At 41.7% G+C, this 27,230-nt stretch overlaps 1 pseudogene; it reads right to left on the bottom strand.

Moving 5' to 3' along the window:
- Window positions 1-1,006: 1,006 nt before the first annotated feature.
- Window positions 1,007-14,984, bottom strand: LOC147903954 (ras-related protein RABE1c-like; annotated as a pseudogene).
- Window positions 14,985-27,230: the final 12,246 nt, after the last annotated feature.

The following is a 27,230-nucleotide window of genomic DNA, read 5'->3' as shown; positions in this document are numbered from 1 at the left end:
GCCATATACCAACTGAAGCCTTATACCAATCCAGACTTAGTTCCTGTTAATGGTGCTGGTTTTTATCCTGAGCAATACTAGGCAAACTCTTAAATGTTCACGTTAACTCATGACACTAATTTCAATAGCATATTTTGAACATCAGTGCCAATAAACTGATGGCCTATAGATTACTAAAAATCGATCAAATGAACCAAAGCACTATCACAACGAAACATTGTTAGTAAAAGTACCACCTTACTGGAAAACAAACTAGCTATTATTTCAAAAAACTGAGTTGAAGAGCCCTGATTTACTAAATCCCATCAATTTAAGGCATCCTCAGCAAAATCAAGGAGGTAGCAGAGGCCACGCAATAAATCTACTGTGTTGTCCATTTGTGGAGGCAGTAGGAACCCAAAACATCTGCTCAAAAGGCATTATGGTGACCAAAATACTAGATATAGCGAACTAATTCAAGTCTTGCTCAGGAATTTGAAAACAACAATGCAGAACCCACAAAAGGTCCTGCATCTCCATAGCAATACATGCGTGGAAGAACCCTAGACTTTGCAACACAATAGAATGATGACGCACCATTACACAATGTTGCTTCATCATCCATAAGGTGCATTATATTTTAAATTGAAAATATTCCTCTCCATCTACTGGGTCCATGTGGATTTCAACTCAGCTGCACTGAAGGCCACTTTAAAATATGAATCATTCACAATGACTATCATTGACAAAGCCCTCAATAGTTCCTGCTGCCATCAGAAATACTTCTAAATGCAAGTAGAAAATTTTAAGACAAGCCAAGATATTACAACCAAGCTCCTCGCTTTCAACTGCAGTGTGCATCCTCCAATGGACCCCTAGGGGCCTACGTGGATTGGCCCTACAAAAAAGAGAGAACATACCATTTTTTCAGATAACTAGTTAGAGGAAGGAGGAGTTTGGAGAAGGATCGGGCTTGATTTTCAAATCGGGTGGCTGCAAATGTCATCAAGTCAGATATCCACCCAGCTCAATGCATTAGATAGAATTGACAACAATGAGAATCAAGAGAACTCACTTCAGGTTTAGAGTTAGTATCTGCAAGCTGCAGCTTTATATCCCTTGCAAAGGCGAAAAATGTCTCCTCAACACTTTTGTTTGCTTTGGCACTCTACCCCCAAAAGTAGTGGACAAATGACAAAATTAATACTGATAGTTGATGCAACTAAAATGACATATTACCATAAAACAGCATCTGCCTTTGAAATTTCCATCCACGAGACGTTCAGCTATTTCCAGCTTACAAGAGAGCCCACTCATAGTTTCCAAAAACTTGATTCCAAACTCATCTGCAAGTGCTTGACCAAGTGACGTGGGCACAACCTGTCAAACCAAGAAACTGACAATGAAAGACTCTTGCCTATGAAAATCTGAACAAGACTTAAATAGAGAAGTATCTAAATCATTCCTTATACCCCATGTCACGTGCCATATGAAAATCTTTCCAATCTAAATTGGACTTAAATAGAGAACTATATGAATCAAGATCTCCTAAAGAGAAAACCTACCCTCTTGCTCTCATCCATATCTGCCTTGTTACCGATCAGAACTTTGTTTACATTGTCAAAAGCATTATGTTCAAGTTCTTGCAGTTTCGGATATCTTGAATTGTAGACGTTAAGTACAAAAAAACCAGCACCCAAAAACCATACAAATGTTTACAATAAGTAATGGAAGGATACTATAAAAGGATGATACATCCATCACATCGTATACGAGAAGGATTCCCATGGCTCCTTGATAATATGCTGGGAAAAAAAAACGATTTGCTTAGCAATAAAACCATCACGGCTCGTGTAAATGAACAAGGTAATCTGTAGTCTCTTCAATTTCCTACCTATGGTAATAGTATGAAATCATTCTTGGCCAGCAGCATCCCAAATTTGCAGTTAATACATTTCCCATCAAGCTCGACCGTCCTTATTTTGAAGTCTATTCTGAAATGTGACCAATGATGAATTAGACTCCCGATCCATGCGCATATTAAGTAGATCAAATGATTGTCTTGTTTTACCCTATGGTAGTGATGAAGCCTGTCGTGAAAGAATCATCCGAAAAGCATGGCAGAAGACAACTCTTCCCAACACCAGCCACGAACGTGTGACATTTCACCACACATGCAATACACAAAATCATGAAGAACACCTATTCCATTAATTTTGGACTCTTGCACTATCCAAATTCATTTTGTGAGATAATTCTGGATAAAACATTTCAAAAAAAGAGGCTCTTATAAAACAAAACATTGAGTCAAAAAAGAAGATTTAAAAAAATCAAATTAGAAAAAATGACGTGAGATGTTAAAAATAGAGTACATCACATTGTTAAAAGAGACAAAAAAGTAAGATTTTAAAAAATCAAATTAGAAAAAATGGCGTGACATGTTATGAAAACTAGAGTACATTTCAAAAAGAGCACATCACATTTGTAAAGAAGTAGATCATATTACTCAAAGCCATATGGTGCCAAAAAACACCTTAATACAGTCTCTCTTAACATCATCTTAACATCACATTTGTACAAGAAGTACTAGATCATATTACTCAAAGCCATATGGTGTCAAAAAACACCTTAATACAAGGCCATATGGTGTCAAAAAACACCTTAATACAAAGCCATATGGTGTCAAAAAACACCTTAATACAGTCTCTCTTATCTAAGTCTAGAAGATCTCATCATTGGTCTCTCTTATCTTCTCAACAACCCAATCCTTCACTGCCTCCACAGCTGTATCCTCAACATAATTACGTGAGAAGAAGAAGTTTAAGCAATCACAAATTGTTTCTTTATAATTTCTCTGAGAGGCTCTTATTGTTCTCTCAGCATCCGCATCAAATCGCCCATGACGAGAGCTACGATAACGCAGGTTACTTAAGAAATCTAATAGATCTTGTCGTGCTTTTATCATACGTCTTAGAAGTCTTTCACTGTCTGCTATCTTGAGAGTCTCCTCCCTCTCTGCGTGCCTTTGTGCAGCAAATTCCTCTCTCTCCATGTGTGTCAAAGGAGAACCTTGTCGAATTCTGGCCTCTCTCTGTGCTCCTTGGTCAGCAATCCATTCTTTGAGATTGTTAATTCCGAACTCCACGTCTTCGACAATGCCAAGGACATCCATGGGTGGGGAGATGATAAAGAAAGGGAGATGGACTACAATGCAAAGAAAGAAGAGAGTGTCTGTGGAGGAAGAACTAGGATAGAAGATTACTTGGTTATCAAGATGGATGAAAGAAGACTCTGAGAGTGTTTGCGGAAGGACTAGGATAGAAGAATACAAGTTAATGAGAAGCACTAGGATGCAAGAAAGAAGAGAGTGTCTGCAAAAGAACTATGATAGAAGAATACTTGGTTATCAGGATGGATGAAAGAAGACTCTGAGAGTGTTTGCGGAAGGACTAGGATAGAAGAATACAAGAAGAATACAAGTTAATGTGAGAAGCACTAGGATGGATGAAAGAAGAGAGTGTTTGTGGAAGAACTAGGATAGAAGAATACTTGGTTATCAAGATGGATGAAAGAAGACTCTGAGAGTGTTTGGGGAAGGACTAGGATAGAAGAATACAAGTTACTCAGAAGGATACTTGGTTATCAGGATGGATGAAAGAAGACTCTGAGAGTGTTTGCGGAAGGACTAGGATAGAAGAATACAAGTTACTCAGAAGGACTAGGATGTAAGAAATAAGAGAGTGTTTGTGGAAAGACTAGGATGGAAGAATACAAGTGCACTAAGGCACGATGTGTTCACTACGATAAGGATAAGGGTTGGAATAAAGTGAGTGGCATGATGTGTTCACTATGATAAGGGTTGGAATAAAGCGAGTGGAGATTGAATGCTCTACTTTAAGTGAGTGGAGATGATAAGGATAAGGGTTGGAATAAAGTGAGAGAAGCATTGCGAATGCTCTACTTTAAGTGAGTGGAGACTGTCCAACTGAATAAAATTCTCATTACACAAGGATTTATTTCCAAATAATCACATCATCACACATTCATATCATAAAATTGTGTGCATGAAGAAATATATTACAAATATTACATCATCACATATTCATATCAAAATTCTCATCACACAAGGATTTATTTTCAAATAATCACATCATCACACATTCATATCATAAAATTGTGTGCATGAAGAAATATATTACAAATATTACATCATCACATATTCATATCAAAATTCTCATCACACAAGGATTTATTTTCAAATAATCACATCATCACACATTCATATCATAAAATTGTGTGCATGAAATAAATATATTACAAATATTACATCATCAAATATTCATATCAGAATTCCCATCACACAAGGATTTATTTCCAAATAATCACATCATCACACATTCATATCATAAAATTGTGTGCATAAAGAAATTATATAAATATCATGATTATGCCACTTAAGTAATAAGTCACAAATTGGTGTATAATCAACAAAAACTACAAACACAACATCATACATGCATCACAACTCTTGTGATGCTTCTAGTGGAGACTCTGGCAACTCTTCGGACGCTTCCAATGGAGGCTGTGGTACTGTAGATGTACACTCGGTCTCTACTTCTTTTGTAGTATGTAGTGCTTTCGGAGTAGACTCAGTATCCTCTTCCTTAAATGCAAGCGGAGGCGGTGGCAACTCTTCTGATGCTTCCAGTGGAGGCTGTGGTGCTGTAGGTGTACATTGGGTCTCTACTTCTTCTGTAGTATGCAGTGCTTTCATAGTAGACTCAGTCTCCTCTTCCTTAAAGGAAAGCTCTGGTATTGCTTCAGTTGCACGTTGTATTCTAATGGTAGCAATTAGGTCTCGAATGATTTCAGCCCTAAACAATTGTATATCCTCCTCTGAATATTTGAGCTCCAAAGAGTCTTCCGATGAGATCTGTGGCATAAGTGAGAAAATTTCTTTGAAAATCAACATGCAGTTGTAGGCAACTCTCCACCCACAACTATGCCCATCTTCCTGCTCTACTACTAAACGCTTTTGGAAGTCTACCGAGTCTTTGTACTGTCCTGTTTCTCTGATAGCAGATACCAACTTCTCAATCGACCTGCTCATCGTGACATATTAAAAAAACTTAGTGTATCTATCACATAAGGTACATAATATAGAAGTAACAACAGATTAATAGAATACTTACGTTTGCACTGAGCCATGAAAGCTTGCAATGGAGTTAACAAACCAACAATAGTTGTCTTCAAGGTTCCAAACCACCAGACTCCAATGTTCCCTACACGAATAATTAAGAACCATTATTATTTAACACAATGTTGCTAGTATAAGATGAAAATAAAGGTTGCCATGATACTTACATCTCATGATATGCCATAAATAGGACTCGCACGCCATGTAAATGTAAAGGCTGTAACAATTTACAAACATCGGCTATCGTCTTTCTGCTATCGCTAAGTATAGGAGAAAGGAGGGAATCCAACATATACGCACGATTTTGTACGACTCTACCAAATCGTGAGATAACTATACTGCACCAACAAATAAATGAATATTAGCTTATTAGATTTAATCAAAATAAATGAATATTAGCTTATTAGCTTATTAGATTAAATCAAAATATTGAATTATCAAGTAGAGAAAAAGTTTGTATCAAACCTGAGAATGGCCATCATAACGTTGTTATTGACCTCATTTGAAGCTCTAGAGAGAATTGAAATCTCTTCTCCCCCAAATTCAAGATACTGAGGTCTATGTTGAATCATAACCCTAACATTAAAAGAGCTTCCCAATTCTTTTAATGAGGCCATGTTTGTAGAGTTGAGGTCATCTATCCTCTTTGACTCTTTGATGGCATTCATTTCGCAATCAATGATTGCTCGAATGGTACATGTTATAAATGCATAGAGATGCAAATCCGTATATGTTGATAGTGTGGTGTCATTTTGCATCTCAAAAATTTGACCAAGTACCAAAAAGCAATTGTAGCCCACCCTCCATCCACAATTATAGATGTGGCTATTATCTTGATGTGACACCTGACATGTTATATACTCTATTTGTTGTGCCAAGTCACATTGCCGCATTACTATGTCGATAGCATCTACTAATTTTCGAGCTGATCTGCATATCAAAACATATAACAACAGTGAATATGTGCATTGCATATCAATCTACATGTCAAGAAGTGACAACAAGTGTAGTCTATACTTACTCTAACACATTGCCATGGACGGATGTCATTGAGTTTGCAAAGAAGCACTTCTTCGCAAGGATGTCCACGACTACCAGACTCCAATGTGAGCTGCATTATCAATAAAGAATAATTACTGTGTTTGAGACAATTCTAGCAAATGCAATAGGAAAAACAAGTAGGGTTTGATGCTTACTTCTCATAATATGCTGTAAAAATAACTCGTGCGTCATTCATAGGAATGTGCTTCAACCACTTGCAAACATTCTCTATGGTTTCTTCTTTGTTGATAAGCACTTCCGAAATACGAGGATCGAGCATATATGAAACGCTTTGTATATTTTGCGGAAAATTTGCTATAACATTGCTATATTTAAAAAAAAAGTATTAGCTTCTTGGGTTTAATCAAAATAAGCAAAGTATAAAGCCAAGGAAAAGGCTGCATCAAACCTGAGGATGGTTGTAATGACTTTGACATTAACCTCATTCTTAGGATTCAAGAGGATTGAAATCTCTTCTTCACCAAATTCAAAAAAATGAGGTTGTTGTCGAATTAACAACATAGCAGTGAATGAACTTCCAATCTGCTCCAATAGATTCATATTTTTATGACTCATCTTATTGAGGGAGTAGTCTACATCGTATTCTTCTTCACTTGCTATGTCCTCCACATCCTCCTTCTGCCATAAAAATATAAAAAAGTTATGCGATGTACACATCCCAAATAAAGGCTTAAACAAGCAGATAAGGTTTCATATATGCTTTCATTAGTGTAAGTCTCTCCTCTGCTTGGAGCAAAAATTTAAAAAGGTTTCATACACGCTTTCATTAGAGTGAGTCTCTCCTTCTCTTGGATGAAAAATTTTTTACACATCCCAAATAAAAATAATGGTTTAAATAATCATAGAAGTATAAAGATAGCATGCTTTCATTAGACAAGTTATGAGATTTATACATCCCAAATAAAATTAATGGTTTAAATAATTATAAAAGTATAAAGATAGTATGCTTTCATTAAACTCATTCTCTTCTCCTTTTGAGGAAAATATAAAAAAGTCATGAGATTTATACATCCCACTTAAAGGCTGGAACAAGTATACAAGTATAAAGATAAGGTTTTATACATGCTGCAATGTAGTCATATTTTCATGTTGTTTCCCAATGGTAGTAATTAGATGCTGAATACTCTCAGCCCGAAATGCTAGCAGATCAGCTTCTGTATATGATTCCATTTTGACTGGTAACTCCAGATCAAAAATCTCTCTAAGAAACAACATGCAGTTGTAGGCGACTCTCCACCCACAACTGTGTCCATCTTTTTGCTCCACTGGCAGACGTCTTTTGAATTCTACTTGATCTTGTTGCTCCGTGGTTGTTCTGACAGCAGATACTAGCCGATATGCAGCACTGTCCAGCATGACATATGAAATATATTAATATGTCATGATCATAAGATACAAAATAAGAAAGTATCAAAAATATTAAGAGAATAATTACCTTGGGGAGTTGGCATGATAGCCTTCTATTGAATTCACAAACCATAAATGGTTGAGTTCAAGGTCCCAGAAGATCAGACTCCAATGTGAGCTACACGACCAGAATAAAAATGATTATTGTTTTACACAAACTTGCCAAAGAAATAGTAAAAATAAGGTTAGAGTTGATACTTACGCCTCATGATAAGGCATTAAGATGACTCGCACCCCATCTAAATTCAAAGGGCTTAACCAGGTACAGACATCTTCTATAGTCTTTTGAGGAGAGCTAAGAATAGAAGAAAGGAGAGCATCGAGCATGTAGACACGATGCTGCACTGTACTAGGAAGTTGAGAAATAACTACACTGCACCAAGAAATAAACAAACATTAGCTCATAGAATTGATTTGCATTCTGCACTAGGAAACTGATATATAACTGAACTGTGAATAAATAAACAAATGTTAGCTTATTGAAGTAGCAATAAATAAATAAACATTACCTGAGAATGGCCAAGATAACATTGTCATTAACCTCTTTTAAAGGATTGGAGAGGATTGAAACCTCCTCTCTACCAAAGCTTCAATACTGAGGTTCTCGTTTCAAAACGATCTTAACTTGAAATGAGCTCTCCATTTTATCTAATGCAGCTAAATTTGATTTTTCAATCAAATTTAGAGGTGGTTGCATTGTTGAAGTGGAAGGGAGTGCCTCCGTATTGACTTCATCCATTTCTTCTCCCTCTATTGCCTGTAAATAAATATGAGAGATTAGAGTCATTATCTTTAAATTTAAATCTTATTTAAAAAATTGTATTTAGTTGAGAAATAGAGAGTTCATACCGCTAAGTATTGTCGTAGTGGCCTTTTTTCATAACCCTGAGAGCCATAATTATCAAAGAGGGCATCATCATATTTGACTTCATCCACCAACCTCTCTGTGAATGGGTCATGTAAGTCCATCTTTTCATCATTAACAACTGGGACATTATGATCTTCAAGGTAATCATCCATGTCATCGGTGTCCTTGAGGTCTATCTCTTTTTCATAGCCTGTGGTTAGATCTGCTTGAAGCTGGAAATAGGCCATGAAATGCTTATTTTCAATAATATTGGTGGAGTTGCCTTTTCTTAGGAGATCCTCAAATAAATATCCCATCCTGCACAAGGTGACCTCCCAACCTGCCGGCAGCAAATTCTCCATCATGGTAAGCAAGAGACTCCCACTTTTTGCAGGACTTCCGTAGTTGTTTTTCTGATAATGTATGGACCTGGGAATATCTTGCTCTTCTAGCATCAATCTCAAATTATTTGAATTCCCTCTTATGTTCTTTTGTAAAGAGTGATCAGGGTTGGGACTCCGCATACATAGAAAGAATGATTCAAGAGTTTGAATCGCTATGCCACATTCTCTCTTGCCTCTCTTTGCTGCATAAACACCACTATAGATCTTCAAATCTGATGAATATGCTCGCTCTAGAGTAACCTGCATGGCTTCTTTGTCTTTTTTATCAACAAATATGACAATGTTACAAATCGCCACTTTGCTAATGGTGGTATATACTATTCTATCAATGAAGTTATGGATATCATCGCTAGAAACTTCATTGATAAAGAATAGTTGTGGCTTATCCCATGCTGACTCATTCTTAAAGAAGTCATCTTCTGAGACTCCCCTGAAGTTGACAAGCTTTCCAGACTCTGCCGTAACCTCTACATTGAATTGAAAGCTTTGGTGCATATCTGTTGGCATTCTTATCTCGCTGATTAATCTTTCCACATATGCAACCACCTGTTGTGGGATCTCTTTTCTCATATAAGAGGTTACTATTTCCGACCCATCTTCATCCTTTTTAATCCACCTGTTGGCCCATAGCTTTACCTTGGGTGTTGACAAAGAAGCTATATGCTTCACCACATTATAGTCAATGTTGCAATGAGTAAGTGGAATTTGTTTCTCTGACAGCAAATACTTGATGGCACTATGCACTGCATCACGCCTCACCTGTACATTGATGCATTCTTCCATGCAGTGGTCTTTGTCTTTTTTTCCAAAAAACCATTCTTTCTTTAAAATTCTTTGTGCTGCCATGGATGCATACTTATCAGGTAAGTACTTTACAGGCCTCCACATCCTTGCCGTCAACTCCTTCTTATCCATTACCTTTGACTTGCCGGAGATAAACAAAGGAGCTTCATAGGTCAGCTGTCCACGCTCACAAGCAATGCACGTTTCAAGCATCTCATTGAACACTTCAACAGGACGAAAGATGATAGAAGTATAGTCGGCATATCTGTCCCTCACCACCTTGAGGCTTGTCATACTTTCTTCCCGCTCTTGGGTTCCCCTAGGCACAACTGCACTCAAAGAAGTATAAAAGTTTGTGAGTGTGTCGGCGTCTGCTTTTGTGACCTTTCGCTTCAAATCAGGATTTGGGGAACCAAATGTTGTCCATATCACCCTTGCCTTCTGTAAGACCTCTGATGTTGAGGATATCTTACGCTTTCCATGGACATAATGATTAAGTCTTTCGGACTCAATCAAATATTTAATCTCATGCTTGAATATACAGATCGTTGCAGGATAATAATGGAATGAGCTTATCTTTACAAATTGTTCTGGAGTGAGTCTTTTGCCCTCCTTTGCTTCCCTTGCGATCTGATTACAAGCATAAGCCCAATGTTGACCATCAATGGGCTGGAATCTGCAATGAAGGAGAAATTCCTTCTTGACTTCCTTTAGCATATTCTCTCCTTGTGCCTCTTCGCCTCGTTCATGTGGAATATTTTTTAGAGTGTTTTTAAAGAATTGACTGAAGATCTCCTCGAAATGTGTAGGCCCTGTAAATGTTATTTGATCCAGAAAACTATTTTTGGTTGGACAAAACATTATTGGGCGCAAGACCACATTACTTGCCACAGGTTTCTTGCCATCTCTCAAAGCCTCGTATATTTGCATTGCATAGGATATATCAAGGCTTCGGCTATTAGTAAACAGAGCTGCAGCTTCCACATCTTTGGCATTCACAAACCATGTCCTTTGACCCCAAATATATCCCACATCATCATCTGTAACTGCTTCATTAAGACGCAGATTAAGATTTTTAATTGATGTGAGTTCATCTTGATCATCTTCAGCCTCAGATTCTGAGTCTTCTTCATCTTTCTCTTTTTTTGACCGTTTTTCATCCACATTATCTTTCTCTACAGTGGGACGATGTCTTTTCTTACTGCTTGGAACCGTGGCTCTTGCAGTACTAGCCTTTTGCATTTCACGTCGTGGCTTGCTAGCAAGAGCTTCTAGCATAACTGCAGTGGATCGACCTTGATCTTCTTCAATTTTTGCTAATTCCCGTGCACTCAAGGCTTGTTTTTCATCATCCTTAGTTACATTCACCATTTCTGGCTCTACAAGTTTGCGCTCATCTTCTACAGGTTTGTGACAGTGTGCCTGTTCTTCTTGTCCCTGCATTGAAGTCTGAGCTTTTTGATCTCCTTCATGTGATGATTCTTGCATATGGAGAGCATATTCTGCATCCTGAAAGTATTCAAGCATTATCTTTGCATGCATCCTTTTTGCCACCACACTAGGAAATTGCTCCCAAGTATATGAAAGAGTCTCCAATGCCCTTTGCAACTCTGGAAACTTTGATGGTTGAGGAGGAGGCATCACAAAGGTCTTTGCGTCTCTCCTTGACACAATAAAATGCATACCGCCAACTTCAGGATCTGAACTCTTTGTTAAAATATCCACAAAGGTGTCTTTTCGCTGAATTATTATGCCTACTACAAGGCTTGAAGTCATATCTTTTTTGAAGAAAGTAGCATCCCATGGATCTTCAACACCATTGAACTCCCTTTTTGACATAAGTAGAAAGAGTCTCTTTTCCTTTTGATGAAGAAACCAGGCTCTTCTACCCATGTGATATCGAGTCCACCTACCAAAGCCATTGGGGCTATATTCCTTTCCTTTGAAATTCAAAGTGACATCAGAAACCCATTCTCTGATCTCAGAGTCATCTAGCATAGCCATCACATTAGCTGATTGCTCCATAATCCTACAAGAAAAGATAATGAAGAATTTAGATACATACAAGTAAAGTACAATATACAACCCTTGATACAATAAATGTGGAAAATAGCCCAAAAGGCTTTACAAGGCTTCATATGGCAATAAATGTGGGAAATAGCCTAAAAGGCTTTACAAGGCTTAAATATTTGTACAAATGTAAAAGAATTAGCCAATAAAGCTTTACAAGTAATATAAAATGTCATCTAGTGATAAAGCTTCAATCTTCGTGAAGATTCATGTAATCTGTCCATCCATTGATATCTGAGCACTGATACCCAACTGTTGCAATCTATCCACTAAAAACTGTTCCACTGATATCCACTTATGCAGCCCACATGATATCCACTTATGCATCCCACTGATACTCGTTAATTAGTGAATGGTCGGGATGGTCGGGTTTATTACAAGGCACTTCATATGACAATAAATGTAAAAAATAGCATAAAAGGCTTTACAAGGATTTTAATGACAATAAATGAGCTTAAATATTTATACAAATGCAATAAAAATAACCAATAATCATCAAGCTCCAATATGTCCCATGACATGTAATCTGTCCACTGATATATGCAATCTGTCCACTGATATCTGCTCATGCAATCTGTCCACTGATATTTGCTCATGCAATCTGCCCACTGATAAACTTCTTGGTAAATGGTAAAAGGTCTTATTTAATAGCATGTTATGAGTGTTAAACCGCATGTGAGCGAAGGGACTGACAACGAATAGGAACTAGTTAGAAAAATTTGAGCATGGCTTCGATTGGCAACTTGGAGAATTGTCTCTCCTCTAAGGCAATCTAATCTATGCTAAACTATGCTAAACCAACCGTCGAAGCGAAGAAAAGCAATAAATAATTTCTTTTTCTGTGTTCATTTTAATGTGCTGGGGTTTAAGAGGCTTAAATATGCAAAAGAAGGGGTTGTGATGTAGAGGCTAAACCTGCATGTGATATAAATAAAGAACAAGTATCTAAAGAAAAGTTAACATTTTTCAATTTAAAAGATGAATATATATAAAAACATTATCTCACTTTCAAAATAAACCATAAATTCACTCTTTTATAATTTTTTAAAAGTATAATATAAAGTATGTAAATATATAAAACTCTCTTTACTTTCTCTCTCTCTCTACTCCTAAATCTCTTTGCAGCCATAGTCAAGACACCTCATTCTCTCTCTTAATCTCTCTCTCTCTCTCTATAACTCTTAAACCCTAAACCCTAAACTGGCTTCTCTCTCTTAATCTCTCTCCCTCTCTCTCCTCTCTCTTTCTTTCTCTCCCTACTCTTCTCTCTCATTTAAAAATATAATATAAAAGATGTAAATATATAAAACTCTCTTTACTTTCTCTCTCTCTCTCTCTCTCTCTCTCCTCCTAAATCTCCTTGTAGTCATAGTCAAGACACCTCATTCTCTCTCTTAATCTCTCTCTCTCTCTCTTTGACAACTCTTAAGCTCTCTATCCTCATCCCACTTATTCTCTCTCTCCCTCTCTCTCCCTCTAGCACAGAAGTTTCATTCCTCTCTCTCTCTCTCTCTCTCTCTCTCCCTCTCTCTCCCTAAGTCTCCCTCTTCTCTGCTCTCTCTCTCTCTCTTTTCCTCTCTCCTCTCGCCACGTTTCATTCCTATAAACTTTCTCTCTCTCTCCCTCTCTCTCTTTCTCTCTCTCCCTCTCTCTCTTTCTCTCTCCCTCTCTCTCCCTACTCTCTCCCTCCCTCAAGTAGCCACGGCCCCCAAGAGACCCGCTTCTCTCTCTTAATCTCTCTCCCCCTCTCTCCTCACTCCTTACCAGCTTCTCTCTCTTAATCTCTCTCCGCCTCTCTCCTCTCTCTTTCTTTCCCTCCCTACTCTTCTCTCTCTTAATCTCTCTCCGCCTCTCTCCTCTCTCTTTCTTTCCCTCCCTACTCTTCTCTCTCTTAATCTCTCTCCGCCTCTCTCCTCTCTCTTTCTTTCCCTCCCTACTCTTCTCTCTCTTAATCTCTCTCCGCCTCTCTCCTCTCTCTTTCTTTCCCTCCCTACTCTTCTCTCTCATTTAAGGAGCCCCTATTCTCTGTGTGAATCTCTCTCTCTCTCTCTCCCTCTCTTAAGGAGCCCCTCTTCTCTCTCTTAATTTCTCTCTTTCCCTCCCTCCCTATTCTCCCATTTCTCAAATTTACAAACTCGAATATAAATAAAAAACTAATTAAAATAGAACTCAAAAACTCAAATAAGAAACTAATCCCTATTCTCCCATTTCTCAAATTTACAATCGAATATAAATAAAAAACTAATTAAAATAGAACTCAAAAACTCAAATAAGAAACTAATTTAAAAAGAATTGTAATGCCTTCTAAGAAACTAATTGAAAAGAATTGTAAGTAAAGAAATAGAATTACAAGACGAATAAAAAAGAATGCAAGTACCTGGAAAAAGTGGAAAAAGTGAAAAAAGTAAGGCTCGGCTTATCCTTTCTCTTCCGCTCTTGGTTGCTTCAATGAAACGAGGAGAGAGTTAAAACTAGTCCACTCCTACACATAAATTTGAATTTTCAAAAAAGAGAGGGAAATTTGAATTCATTATAAATTTGAATTCAAATTTGTGTTCAACATTCTTCTTATACTTTCTTCTTATACGTTCCTTTTGAATTCAAATTTATGTTCAACATTCTTCTTGATACTTTCTTCAACATTCTTCTCGATTCTTGTAAGTCCTTTTCATTCTCGTAAGTCCTTTTCATGTAAGTCCTTTTCATTCTCGTACGTCCTTTTCATTCTTCTCGTAAGTCAAATCCTCCTCTCCCATCTCTCTCTCCTTCTCTCTCTCTCCTCTCTCTCCTCTCCTTCCCTCCATCCATCCCTCGACCCAATCCTCTCCTCCAACCTCCTTCCCTCCCCTCCCCTTCCTCCGCCGCCAAAACTCCTCCCTTCCCTCCGCTCTCCCTCCTTCCCCAAAATCCCTCTCCCCTCTTGCTACCCTTCCCCTCTCCCATCGCCTAACCTCTTCCTCCCCTACCCCTTTTTCCCCCTACCCCTTTTAACCTTCCTAAATTTTCCCCACCCCCCTTGACGACCCCCCCAACCTTTCCACCCTCTTCCTCACTCTCCCTTTGGCCCCCCCTCCCTCCTTCCTTGGCGACCCCCCCCTCCTCTCACCCAGCTCCCCCTCCGCCCTCCCTGGGGCTGGCCGCCAGCCCCCCCCTCTCCTCACTCCCTGGGCTGGCTGCCGCGGCCGCCAGCCCCCCCCCCTCCTCTCACCCCCCCCCCCCTTCGCAACCCACCCATCCCTCCCTTCACCCTCCCAGCTGGCGGCCGGGGCCGCCAGCCCCCCCCCCCTCTAGCCCCCCCCCCCCCCTCCTCTCTCCCAGCCCGCCCCCCTCTCCTCTCTCCCTGGCTGGCGGCCGCGGCCGCCAGCCCCCCCCCCCCTCTCCTCTCTCCCAGCCCCCCCCCCCTCTCCTCTCTCCCTGGCTGGCGGCCGCGGCCGCCAGCCCCCCCCTCCTCCTCTCACCCACCCCCCACCCCTCCCCACCCATCCCGCTCCCTGGCTGGCGGCCGCGGCCGCCAGCCCCCCCCCCCTCTCCTCTCTCCCCCCTCCTCTCACCCAGCCCGCCCCCCCTCTCCTCTCTCCCTGGCTGGCGGCCGCGGCCGCCAGCCCCCCCCCCTCTCCTCTCTCCCCCCTCCTCTCACCCAGCCCCCCCTCTCCTCTCTCCCTGGGCTGGCGGCCGCGGCCGCCAGCCCCCCCCCCCCCCTCTCCTCTCTCCCAGCCCCCCCCCCTCTCCTCTCTCCCTGGCTGGCGAGCCCCCCCCCCTCCTCTCACCCACCCCCCACCCCTCCCCCCCTCTCCTCTCTCCCTGGCTGGCGGCCGCGGCCGCCAGCCCCCCCCCCCCCCTCTCCTCTCTCCCCCCTCCTCGCACCCACCCCCCCGACCCCTCCCCCCCTCTCCTCTCTCCCTGGCTGGCGGCCGCGGCCGCCAGCCCCCCCCCCCCCTCTCCTCTCTCCCCCCTCCTCGCACCCAGCCCGCCCCCCCTCTCCTCTCTCCCTGGCTGGCGGCCGCGGCCGCCAGCCCCCCCCCCCTCTCCTCTCTCCCCCCTCCTCGCACCCAGCCCCCCCCCCTCCTCTCACCCACCCCCCACCCCTCCCCCCCTCTCCTCTCTCCCTGGCTGGCGGCCGCGGCCGCCAGCCCCCCCCCCCCTCTCCTCTCTCCCCCCTCCTCTCACCCGGGCTGGCGGCCACGGCCGCCAGCCCCCCCCCCTCTCCTCTCTCCCCCCTCCTCTCACCCGGGCTGGCGGCCGCGGCCGCCAGCCCCCCCCCTCTCCTCTCTCCCCCCTCCTCTCACCCGGGCTGGCGGCCGCGGCCGCCAGCCCCCCCCCCTTCTCACCCACCCCGCACCCCCCCCCCCTCCTCTCACCCAGCCCCTCCCCCTCTTCACCCTCCCCCCCGCTTCCCAACCCACCCCCCCCCCTTCCCTGGGCTGGCGGCCGCGGCCGCCAGCCCCCCCCCCCTCTCACCCAGGCCCCCCCCCCCCTCCTCTTCACCCGCCCCCCCCCCTTTCGCAACCCCTCCCCCACCCCCCCTTCCCCCCCTTAGCCGCTCCCCCACCCTCCCGGGCTGGCGGCCGCGGCCGCCAGCCCCCCCTCTTCACGGCGCCCCCCCCTCCCCCTCCTCCCCCCTACCCCCCCTCTTCACCCTCCCCCCCTCAGCCGCGGCCCCCTCCCTCCCCCTCTCAGCCGCTCCCCCCTCCTCTCGCTGCGCCCCCCCCTCCCCCTCTCAGCCGCTCCCCCCTCCTCCTCCCAGCCTCCCCTCTGCACCCACCCGCTTCCCTCCCACCCGCCGCGCCAGCCTCCCCTCCCACCCTCACACCCACCTCCCTCTTCGCCCCTTCTTCCCCTCCCTTCCTCCTCCCTCCCGTCCCACCCTCTTCCTCCCCTCCCTTCCTCCCCTCCCCTGAACCTTTCTCTCTCTAATTTCTCTCTCTTTAAATTTTAAAAAAGAAACTAGAAAAAAAAGTTTGCAAGTACCTGGAAACAGTTTGTAAGTTTGCTCTTTCTTGCTTTCTTGCTCTTCCTTCCTTGCTCTCTTGATCGTCCTTGCTTTCTTGCTTGAATGAAATGAGGGGAGAAAGAATGAATGAAGGAAGACTATATATAAGAAAAATTAGGTTTTCCTCCTCCTCTCCTATTGGCTTTCCATTCCTCCCCTCTCTCCTATTGGCTTTTCATTTATCTCCTCTCCCATTGGCTCCCATTACTCCCCCTCTCCTATTGAACCCCCATCCCTCATCCATTAGCCCTCCTCCCATCCATCCATTTCTTCTTCCTCCCCATTGCCACCACTCCCATCCCACATTTCCACCACGTCCCATTTTCCAAAATCCCATATTTCCCCATCTCACCCTTCTCTTTTTCATCCCCTATTAACTTCCTCACTCATTTCACTCCCTTATTAGCCTACTCCCCTATTACTTTCCCCTCTCCCATTCCATTCTTCCCTCCCCACTCTCACTTCCACTTCCCATTACTCACTTGCCATTTAAAAACTATTAATATATTATTATACTATTTTTTATACTAATTATCATACACCCTTATTACTTCCCTATCCTATTCCACTCCTCCCTCCTCATTCCCACTTCCACTTCCCATTACTCACTTGCTATACACATTTGCAAACTATTAATATATTATTACATGATTTTTTATACTATTTGTAAACTTACATATGGGCAAAATCACAGGTGTCAAAGCGATCCTATTGTGGTCATACAACAACTGTGCTTTTATTCAAGGGTATATTTATCCTCATCAACAAGCTTATTTACTCAAGGTATGAAGTGCATAATTTGTGCACTAGGTGTTTACTTTGTGCCAAAATTGTTTGCCACACACACACACACATATACATATACCGAGAATTTTCTAATATTATCGCATCTACATTTCTCCAATGGGCATAAAACTTTGTACACTCCTCAACCTAGGTCTTATTGACTTGCATTCAAAGTGGTGCACCCATCTCATAAGTACTTGTTCGGATAACACACCTCCTATGTATTTTATGACGATTGTGCATAACACTAGGAACAAAATGGTGTATCATGTGAGACAGACTATGCAAAGCATATCCAATGGACACAAGACTTTACACGTTCCTCAACCTAGGCAGTATTGACTTGTGTGCAAAGTGACATCCCCATCCGATAAGTACTTGTTCGAAAAATACACCTACGATCGTGTTTTTTGACGATTATGCATGACACTAAGGCAATAATGGTGTTTTATGCTTGATCGACAATGCAAAGCATATCCGATGGGCACAATACTTTGCACACACCTTCAACTAGGTAGAATCGACTTACATGCAAAGTGGCATGCCCATCCCATAAGTGCTTGATCCTATAACATACCTAGAAACGTGTTTTTTGACGGATGTGCATGACACTAGAGTAAAAATAGTATTTAATGCTCGATAGACCATGCAAAGGATATCCGATGGGCACAAAACTTTTCGTACGCCTCAACCTAGGTGGTATTGAAATGTTCTCAATGAGGCACACCCATCCGATAAGTACTTGGTCAGATAACACACCTAATGGCGTGTTTTTTTGTGAATGTGCATGTCATTAGGAAAAAAATGATGTATAATGCGTGATCGACCATGCAAATCATATCCGATGGTGACAATACTTTGCACGCACCTCAACGTAGTTAAAACAGACTTGCGTGCAAAGTGGAGCCCCCATCTGATAAGTATTTATTTGAATAACACACCTATGGCCGTGTTTTTATATGGTTGTGCATGACACTAAGGCAAAAACGGTGTGTTATGCTTGATCGACAATGCAAAGCATATCCGATGGGCACGATACTTTGCACACACCTTCAACTAGGTGTAATTGACTTACATGCAAAGTGGCACGCCCATCGCATAAGTGCTTGATCAGATAACACATCTAGCAGTGTGTTTTTTTACGAATGTGCATGGCACTAAGGCAAAAATGGAATTTAATGCTCGATCGACCATGCAAAGCATATCCGATGGGCACGATACTTTGCACACACCTTCAACTAGGTGGAATTGACTTACATGCAAAGTGGCATTCCCATCGCATAAGTGCTTGATCGGATAACACACCTAGCAGCGTGTTTTGTTACGGATGTGCGTGGCACTAAGGCAAAAATGGTATTTAATGCTCGATCGACCATGCAAAGCATATCCGATGGGCATAATACTTTTCCTATACCTCAACCTAATTGTTATTAAAATGTTGTCAAAGAGGCACATCCATCCGATAAGTACTTGGTCAGATAACATACCCAAGGGCGTGTTTTTTTGCGGATGTGCATACCACTAGGGAAAAAATGGTGTATAATGCGTGATCGACCATGCAAATCATATCCGATGGTGACAATACTTTGCATGCACCTCAATGTACTTAAAACGGACTTGCGTTCAAAGTGGAGCCCCCATCTGATAAGTACTTATTTAAATAACACACCTATGGCCGTGTTTTTATATGATTGTGCATGACACTAAGGCAAAAACGGTGTGTTATGCTTGATCAACCATGCAAATCATATCCGAAGGTGACAATACTTTGCACACATCTCAAACTAGTTGAAACGGACTTGCGTGCAAACTAGAGCCTCCATCCGATAAGTACTAGTTTGAATAACACATCTAGGACTGCGTTTTTTTACGAATGTGCATGACACTAAGATAAAAACGGTGTTTTATGCTTGATCGACAATGCAAATCATATCCGATGGGCACAATACTTTGCACACACCTTCAACTAGGTAGAATCGACTTACATGCAAAGTGGCATGCCCGTCCCATAAGTGCTTGATCCTATAACATACCTAGAAACGTGTTTTTTGACGGATGTGCATGACACTAGAGTAAAAATAGAATTTAATGCTCGATAGACCATGCAAAGGATATCCGATGGGCACAAAACTTTTCGTACGCCTCAACCTAGGTGGTATTGAAATGTTCTCAATGAGGCACACCCATCCGATAAGTACTTGGTCAAATAACACACCTAATGGCGTGTTTTTTTGTGAATGTGCATGTCATTAGGAAAAAAATGATGTATAATGCGTGATCAACCATGCAAATCATATCTGATGGTGACAATACTTTGCACGCACCTCAACGTAGTTAAAACGGACTTGCGTGCAAAGTGGAGGCCCCATCTGATAAGTATTTATTTGAATAACACACCTATGGCCGTGTTTTTATATGGTTGTGCATGACACTAAGGCAAAAACAGTGTGTTATGCTTGATCGACAATGCAAAGCATATCCGATGGGCACAATACTTTGCACACACCTTCAACTAGGTGGAATTAACTTACATGCAAAGTGGCACGCCCATCGCATAAGTGCTTGATCAGATAACACACCTAGCAGCGTGTTTTTTTACGGATGTGCATGGCACTAAGGTAAAAATGGTATTTAATGCTTGATCCACCATGCAAAGCATATCCGATGGGCACAATACTTTGCACATACCTTTAACTAGGTGGAATTGACTTACATGCAAAGTGGCACGCCCATCGCATAAGTGCTTGATCAGATAACACACCTAGCAGCGTGTTTTTTTACGGATGTGCATGGCACTAAGGCAAAAATGGAATTTAATGCTCGATCGACCATGCAAAGCATATTCGATGGGCACAATACTTTGCACACACCTTCAACTAAGTGGAATTGACTTACATGCAAAGTGGCATTCCCATCGCATAAGTGCTTGATCGGATAACACACCTAGCAGCGTGTTTTTTTACGGATGTGCATGGCACTAAGGCAAAAATGGAATTTAATGCTCGATCGACCATGCAAAGCATATCTGATGGGCATAATACTTTACCTATACCTCAACTTAGGTTGTATTAAAATGTTGTCAAAGAGGCACACCCATCTGATAAGTACTTGGTCAGATAACATACCTAAGGGCGTGTTTTTTTGCGAATGTGCATGCCACTAGGGAAAAAACGGTGTATAATGCATGATCGACCATGTAAATCATATCCGATGGTGACAATACTTTGCACGCACCTCAACGTAGTTAAAACGGACTTGCGTGCAAAGTGGAGGCCTCATCTGATAAGTATTTATTTGAATAACACACCTATGGCCGTGTTTTTATATGGTTGTGCATGACACTAAGGCAAAAACAGTGTGTTATGCTTGATCGACAATGCAAAGCATATCCGATGGGCACAATACTTTGCACACACCTTCAACTAGGTGGAATTAACTTACATGCAAAGTGGCACGCCCATCGCATAAGTGCTTGATCAGATAACACACCTAGCATCGTATTTTTTTACGGATGTGCATGGCACTAAGGCAAAAATGGTATTTAATGCTCGATCAACCATGCAAAGCATATCCGATGGGCACAATACTTTGCACATACCTTTAACTAGGTGGAATTGACTTACATGCAAAGTGGCAAGCCCATCCCGTAAGTGCTTGATTGGATAACATACCTATCAGCGTGTTTTTTTACGGATGTGCATGAAACTAGAGCAAAAATAGTATTTAATGGTCGATCGACCATGCAAAGCATATCCGATGGGCACAATACTTTGCACACACCTTCACCTAGGTGGAATTGACTTACATGAAAAGTGGCACGCCCATCGCATAAGTGCTTGATCGGATAACACACCTAGCAGCGTGTTTTTTTACGGATGTGCATGGCACTAAGGCAAAAATGGAATTTAATGCTCGATCGACCATGCAAAGCATATCTGATGGGCATAATACTTTACCTATACCTCAACTTAGGTTGTATTAAAATGTTGTCAAAGAGGCACACCCATCTGATAAGTACTTGGTCAGATAACATACCTAAGGGCGTGTTTTTTTGCGAATGTGCATGCCACTAGGGAAAAAACGGTGTATAATGCGTGATCGACCATGTAAATCATATCCGATGGTGACAATACTTTGCACGCACCTCAACGTAGTTAAAACGGACTTGCGTGCAAAGTGGAGGCCTCATCTGATAAGTATTTATTTGAATAACACACCTATGGCCGTGTTTTTATATGGTTGTGCATGACACTAAGGCAAAAACAGTGTGTTATGCTTGATCGACAATGCAAAGCATATCCGATGGGCACAATACTTTGCACACACCTTCAACTAGGTGGAATTAACTTACATGCAAAGTGGCACGCCCATCGCATAAGTGCTTGATCAGATAACACACCTAGCATCGTATTTTTTTACGGATGTGCATGGCACTAAGGCAAAAATGGTATTTAATGCTCGATCAACCATGCAAAGCATATCCGATGGGCACAATACTTTGCACATACCTTTAAATAGGTGGAATTGACTTACATGCAAAGTGGCACGCCCATCCCGTAAGTGCTTGATTGGATAACATACCTATCAGCGTGTTTTTTTACGGATGTGCATGAAACTAGAGCAAAAATAGTATTTAATGGTCGATCGACCATGCAAAGCATATCCGATGGGCACAATACTTTGCACACACCTTCAACTAGGTGGAATTGACTTACATGAAAAGTGGCACGCCCATCGCATAAGTGCTTGATCAGATAACAAACGTAGAAGTGTGTTTTTTAACGGATGTGCATGGCACTAAGGCAAAAATGGTATTTAATGCTCGATCGACCATGCAAAGCATATCCGCGATTGGCACGATCCTTCAACTAGGTGGAATTGACTTACATGCAAAGTGGCATTCCCATCGCATAAGTGCTTGATCGGATAACACACCTAGCAGCGTGTTTTTTTACGGATGTGCATGGCACTAAGGCAAAAATGGTATTTACTGCTCGATCGACCATGCAAAGCATATCCGATGGGCATAATACTTTTCTCATACCTCAACCTAGGTGGTATTAAAATGTTGTCAAAGAGGCACACCCATCCGATAAGTACTTGGTCAGATAACATACCTAAGGGCGTGTTTTTTTGCGGATGTGCATACCACTAGGAAAAAAACGGTGTATAATGCGTGATCAACCATGCAAATCATATCCGATGGTGACAATACTTTGCACACACCTCAACCTAGTGGAAACGGACTTGCATGCAAATTGGAGCCCTTATCCGATAAGTACTAGTTTGAATAACACATCTAGGACTGCGTTTTTTGACGAATGTGCATGACACTAAGATAAAAACGGTGTTTTATGCTTGATCGACAATGCAAAGCATATCCGATGGGCACAATACTTTGCACACAACTTCAACTAGGTGGAATCGACTTACATGCAAAGTGGCACGCCCATCCCATAAGTTCTTGATCGGATAACATACCTAGAAGCGTGTTTTTTGACGGATGTGCATGACACTAGAGCAAAAATAGTATTTAATGCTCGATCGACCATGCAAAGCATATCCGATGGGCACAAAACTTTTCGTATGCCTCAACCTAGGTGGTATTGAAATGTTCGCAATGAGGCACACCCATCCGATATGTAATTGGTCAGATAACACACCTAGTAGCGTGTTTTTTTACGGATGTGCATGGCACTAAGGCAAAAATGGTATTTAATGCTCGATCCACCATGCAAAGCATATCCGATGGGCACGATACTTTGCACACACCTTCAACTAGGTGGAATAGACTTATATACAAAGCGGCACGCGCATCCCATAAGTGCTTGATTGGATTACATACCTAGAAACGTGTCTTTTGACGGATGTGCATGACACTAGAGCAAAAATAGTATTTAATGCTCGATCGACCATGCAAAGCATATCCGATGGACACAAAACGTTTCTTACGCCTTAACATAGGTGGTATTGAAATGTTCTCAATGAGGCACACCCATTCGATAAGTACTTGGTCAGATAACACACCTAATGGCGTGTATTTTTGCGGATGTGCATATCATTAGGAAAAAAATGGTGTATAATGCGTGATCGACCATGCAAATCATATCCGATGGTGACAATACTTTGCACGCACCTCAATGTAGTTAAAACGGACTTGCGTGCAAAGTGGAGCCCCCATCTGATAAGTACTTATTTGAATAACACACCTATGGCCGTGTTTTTATATGGTTGTGCATGACACTAAGGCAAAAACGGTGTGTTATGCTTGATCGACAATGCAAAGCATATCCGATGAATACAATACTTTGCACACACCTTCAACTAGGTGTAATTGACTTACATGCAAAGTGGCACGCCCATCGCATAAGTGCTTGATCAGATAACACACCTAGCAGCGTGTTTTTTTACGGATGTGCATGGCACTAAGGCAAAAATGGTATTTAATGCTCGATCGACCATGCAAAGCATATCCGATGGGCACGATACTTTGCACACACCTTCAACTAGCTAGAATCGACTTACATGCAAAGTGTCATGCCCATCCCATAAGTGCTTGATCCTATAACATACCTAGAAACGTGTTTTTTGACGGATGTGCATGACACTAGAGTAAAAATAGTATTTAATGCTCGATAGACCATGCAAAGGATATCCGATGGGCACAAAACTTTTCGTACGCCTCAACCTAGGTGGTATTGAAATGTTCTCAATGAGGCACACCCATCCGATAAGTACTTGGTCAAATAACACACCTAATGGCGTGTTTTTTTGCGGATGTGCATATCATTAGGAAAAAAATAGTATATAATGCGTGATCGACCATGCAAATCATATTTGACGGTGACAATACGTTGCATGCACCTCAACGTAGTTGAAACGAACTTGCGTGCAAAGTGGATCCCCCATCTGATAAGTACTTATTTGAATATCACACCTATGGCCGTATTTTTATATGGTTGTGCATGACACTAAGGCAGAAACGATGTGTTATGCTCGATCGACAATACAAAGCATATCCGATGAACACAATACTTTGCACACACCTTCAACTAGGTGTAATTGACTTACATGCAAAGTGGCACGCCCATCGCATAAGTGCTTGATCAGATAACACACCTAGCAGCGTGTTTTTTTACGGATGTGCATGGCACTAAGGCAAAAATGGTATTTAATGCTCAATCAGCCATGCAAATCATATTGGATGGCCACGATAATTTGCACACATCTTCAACTAGGTGTAATTGACTCACATGCAAAGTGGCATTCCCATTGCATAAGTTCTTGATCGGATAACACACCTAGCAGCGTGTTTTTTTACGAATGTGCATGGCACTAAGGCAAAAATGGTATTTAATGCTCGATCGACCATGCAAAGCATATCCGATGGGCATAATACTTTTCTTATACCTCAACCTAGGTGGTATTAAAATGTTGTCAAAGAGGTACACCCATCCGATAAGTACTTGGTCAGATAACATACCTAAGGGCGTGTTTTTTTGCGGATGTGCATACCACTAGGGAAAAACGGTGTATAATGCGTGATCGACCATGCAAATCATATCTGATGGTGACAATACTTTGCACACACCTCAACCTAGTTGAAACAGACTTGCGTGCAAACTGGAGCCCCCATCCGATAAGTACTAGTCTGAATAACACATCTAGGACTGCGTTTTTTGACGAATGTGCATGGCACTAAGGCAAAAATGGTATTTAATGCTCGATCGACCATGCAAAGGATATCCAATGGGCACAAAACTTTTTTTACGCCTCAACCTAGGTGGTATTGAAATGTTCTCAATGAGGCACACCCATCCGATAAGTACTTGGTCAGATAACACACCTAATGGTGTGTTTTTGTGCGAATGTGCATATCATTAGGGAAAAAATGGTGTATAATGCGTGATCGACCATGCAAATCATATCCGATGGTGACAATACTTTGCATGCACCTCAATGTAGTTAAAACGGACTTGCGTGCAAAGTGGAGCCCCCATCTGATAAGTACTTATTTGAATAACACACCTATGGCCATGTTTTTATATGGTTGTGCATGACAGTAAGGCAGAAATAGTGTGTTATGCTTGATCGACAATGCAAAGCATATTGGATGGGCACAATACTTTGCACACACCTTCAACTAGGTGGAATTGACTTACATGCAAAGTGGCATTCCCATCGCATAAGTACTTAATCGGATAACACACCTAGCAGCGTGTTTTTTTTATGGATGTGCATGATAGGAGCAAAAATAGTATTTAATGCTCGATGGACCATGCAAAGCATATCCGATGGGCACAACACTTTTTGTACACCTCAACTAGGTGGAATTGACTTACATGCAAAGTGGCACCCGCATCCGTACCTAGTGTTTGATTGGATAACGTACCTAGTAGGCTCATGTTTTTTTACGGATGTGCATGACACTAGAGCAAAAATAGTATTTAATGCTAGATTGACCATGCAAAGGATAACTTGGCATGTCCATCTGATGAGTATTTGATCGCATAACTTCTCCCACTAATAAATTAAGTACTAATTAAAAATTATAATAAATAAGTAGATTATTAAAAAGAGACTAATATTTATGTAATTGTTGCCACTGCAGCTTGCTTGCGAAGGACTCTCACAAAGGAGATGGCTATAGATTTTGTTCCAGGGATGGATGTGATTTTATGTAGCAAAAGAGAAGTAGTTGCATTTGCTACAATCCATGATAGTGATCCCAATTCTCTTTGCCACTTTCGAAGACTTGGCGAAGATAAGGTAGCAGTTACTGTATCAAAGATTCTTAGCGCACATGTTGAGCTAAAGTATAAATGTGGAGATATGGAAACACTTGGAGATGTTATGCCCTACAATACATCCAACAAATCATTTATAGCATGGGACAAAGATGAGACTTATGCAACAGACATTATCAAGAATACAAAGTGCACCACCTTGGATTTTACTATAGGGGACATTCTACAAATGAGATCATTTGCAAATAAGATTGTAGCAGAAGGTGAAGTATTGGGATTTGAACAAGTGGAGCAATGGTCATTTGCGCAGATGAGGATTCTAAAAGTCACTGATGATGGTATGGTTGATAACATAACATCCTTATGTGATCCCTACTATGAGGTAGGCAAGAATATGAGATGGAGCATGCAATTTTTAAACATGAGAAAGAGGCACGTGGTTTTCAATGATAAAGACAACGCATACTACAATATCAAAGCACCTAAAAAGCGTGCCCATGTGCCAGGCTCTATCACTTCAAATGTGGATGATTTCAATATACTCAATTATAGAAGTGACATCTTATCTGGAGTGGATGAGTTCATTGGTTCCAAGAAACAAAATGATTTTAGAAGCGAAGCCTTATCTGGGGTGGATGAATTCTTGCACAGTGAGAAGGGCAAAGGTTTCAATAGCGATGTCTTGTCAAGTGTGGATGAGTTCATGCATATTAACAAACCTGGTGTCAATCAAGGTTGTGGATTTGTGAAATCCATGCAAGATGTCCCAATGAGTGATGTTCTCTCAGGAGTGGAAGAGTTTCAAGGTTCTCAATACTCTCGTAGAATATTGAATTCATTGAATGGTCCTAAGAGTATGTTAAAAATGAGGATGAGATCAACAGAGGATTATTCAGTATTTAACTTTGATTGTGATATGAACAAGGATGCAACGACCAATCATGGATGCTTGGTTACA

Source organism: Dipteris shenzhenensis, chromosome 3, assembly GCF_047967505.1.
Source record: "Dipteris shenzhenensis isolate YYH24624 ecotype China chromosome 3, Dip_SZ_1.0, whole genome shotgun sequence".
NCBI classification, from domain to species: domain Eukaryota; kingdom Viridiplantae; phylum Streptophyta; class Polypodiopsida; order Gleicheniales; family Dipteridaceae; genus Dipteris; species Dipteris shenzhenensis.
The sequence above is the reverse complement of the archived record's forward strand: the minus strand, read 5'-3'. Positions and strand labels throughout refer to the sequence as shown.